This window comes from Malaclemys terrapin, chromosome 15 (assembly GCF_027887155.1).
Source record: "Malaclemys terrapin pileata isolate rMalTer1 chromosome 15, rMalTer1.hap1, whole genome shotgun sequence".
Taxonomy (NCBI): Eukaryota; Metazoa; Chordata; order Testudines; family Emydidae; genus Malaclemys; species Malaclemys terrapin.
Genome location: NC_071519.1, coordinates 14,466,785 through 14,469,284, shown reverse-complemented (window position 1 = coordinate 14,469,284; position 2,500 = coordinate 14,466,785). Strand labels below are relative to the sequence as shown.

General features: G+C 72.5%; 1 non-coding gene across 1 annotated transcript; it reads right to left on the bottom strand.

Moving 5' to 3' along the window:
• Positions 1-850: 850 nt before the first annotated feature.
• On the bottom strand, positions 851-969 carry LOC128823766 (5S ribosomal RNA). The gene has a single exon (XR_008442002.1). It is a non-coding gene; the product is annotated as a 5S ribosomal RNA (ribosomal RNA).
• Between the last annotated feature and the right edge of the window lie 1,531 nt (positions 970-2,500).

The following is a 2,500-nucleotide window of genomic DNA, read 5'->3' as shown; positions in this document are numbered from 1 at the left end:
TGGCCTGGGTGGCCGCGGGGGGATTCGGGGCGGTCCCGCGAGCCGGCGGCCGGGCGCAGGGGGTCCGAGCGCGTCCGAGCGAGTCCGTCCCGGCCCCGGGGTCTCCCCCTGCGGCTCTGGGGGGCCGTGGGTCCCCGCTGGCGGAAGCCGCTGGGCGCTGGACACCCGCCGTCCGTCCCGCCTGGCCAGGCCTGGCCTGGGTGGCCGCGGGGCGGGGGATTCGGGGCGGTCCCGCGAGCCGGCGGCCGGGCGCAGGGGGTCCGAGCGCGTCCGAGCGAGTCCGTCCCGGCCCCGGGGTGTCCCCCTGCGGCTCTGGGGGCCGTGGGTCCCCGCTGGAGGAAGCCGCTGGGCGCTGGACACCCGCCGTCCGTCCCGCCTGGCCAGGCCTGGCCTGGGTGGCCGCGGGGGGATTCGGGGCGGTCCCGCGAGCCGGCGCCCGGGCGCAGGGGGTCCGAGCGAGTCCGTCCCGGGCCCGGGGCCTCCCCCTGCGGCTTTGGGGGCCGTGGGTCCCCGCTGGCGGAAGCCGCTGGGCGCTGGACACCCGCCGTCCGTCCCGCCTGGCCAGGCCTGGCCTGGGTGGCCGCGGGGCGGGGGGATTCGGGGCGGTCCTGCGGGCCGGCGGCCGGGAGGGTCCGGGCCAGTCCGCCCCATGCCCGGGGTCTCCCCCAGCGGCTTCGGTGGGTCCTCCGCGGAGGAAGCCGGGTGGGGAGCCGGACCCCAGGCGCCCAGACCCGTGACCTGCGGCCGCGACCTCCGACTCGGCAGGAGCGACGAGGGGCTTTCCGGCCCGTCCCCCCCCTCTCCTTCCTCCCCAGAAAAGGAGAGAGAGCTGGCTCGGACCGGGAAAAGCTGCCTACGGCACCTGGGATTCCCAGGCGGTCACCCATCCAAGTACTAGCCAGGCCCGGGACGGTTTACCTTCCGAGATCGGACGGGATCGGGGGCGTTCGGTCCGGTATGGCCGTAGGCACCCGGCCCCCGCGCCTCCTCGCCCGCTTTCCCCTGCCGACGCCCGGGCCTGCCGCACGGTGAGCCCCGGTCGGACTGCCCCCCTGCGGCAGGGCCCCCGTCTCTCGCGGGCCCGGTCCTTTTTTCCTTCTCGAGCTCCGGGGCCCGGGCTGGCCGCCAGAGCCCCTCCGCCCGCCCGCCCTCCCCGGCGTCGGGGAAAATATTGTCCCGGACATCCAGTGCGCCCTGATCCTGTCAGCCGGGGGGGGGGGTGGGTGGGTGGAGGGGGGGCAGTCCCTCGCTGCGGCCGGGGAGGGTGAGCCCAGGGCGGCTTGCCTGCCGTCCGAGTCCCCTCTCGGCCACCAGGTCAACCCCGAGCCGAAAGGGCTGAAAAATTTTCAGAGTCCCCTCCCGGGCACCAGGTCAACCCGTGGAATCGAACGGGTTCGCCTGCTGGCCGGTTCGCTTCCCGGCCACCAGGTCAACCCGTAGGTTTGAACGGGCACGCCCGGTGGCCGCTTTCCCGTCCGGTCACCAGGTCAACCCGGATCTCCCTCCTTCCCTGGGCGCCCCCTCCTCGGAGGCGTCAGGTTCCATTTTCTTTTTCCCCCCAGACTTCCAGGGGCCCGATCCAGTCGGCCGGGAGGCAGTCCCTCGCTGCGGCCGGGGTGGGTGAGGCCAGGGCGGCTTGCCTGCCGTCCGAGTCCCCTCTCGGCCACCAGGTCAACCCCGAGCCGAAAGGGCTGAACATTTTTCAGAGTCCCCTCCCGGGCACCAGGTCAACCCGTGGAATCGAACGGGTTGACCTGCTGGCCGGTTCGCTTCCCGGCCACCAGGTCAACCCGTAGGTTGCCGACGGGGCTAGCCAGTGGCCGGTTTGCTTTCCGGCCGCCAGGTCAACCCCTAGGTTTGAACGGGCACGCCCGGTGGCCGCTTTCCCGTCCGGTCACCAGGTCGACCCGGATCTCCCTCCTTCCCTGGGCGCCCCCTCCTCGGAGGCGTCAGGTTCCATTCTTTTTTCCAGACTTCCAGGGGCCCGATCCAGTCGGCCGGGAGGCAGTCCCTCGCTGCGGCCGGGGAGGGTGAGCCCAGGGCGGCCTGGTCCATGTCTCTAGTGGGCCCGATCCTTTTTTGGGGTGTTTTTTTTTTTTTTTCCGAGCTCCGGGGCCCGGCCCGCCCGGGCAGCCCTCCTCGGAGGCGTGGGGCGGATTTCCCCCCCCCCCCCCAGACTTCCAGGGGCCCGATCCTGTCGGCCGGGAGGATGTCCCTCGCTGCGGCCGGGGAGGGTGAGCCCAGGGCGGCCTGCTTGGCGGCCGGGTCCATGTCTCTAGTGGGCCCGATCCTTTTCTTCCCTTTTCCGGCTCCGGGGCCCGGGGTGGCCGGGTAGCCCTCCGCGGTGGCGTCGGCAAATTTTTTTAAAAAATCAGACTTCCGTGGGCCCGATCCTGACGGCCGGGAGGCAGTACCTCGCTGCGTCCGGGGACGGTGAGACGCTCGGCCACCGGGTCAACCCGGAGGAAGCGGGCTGGGGGAAAAAAAAAAAAAAAAAAAA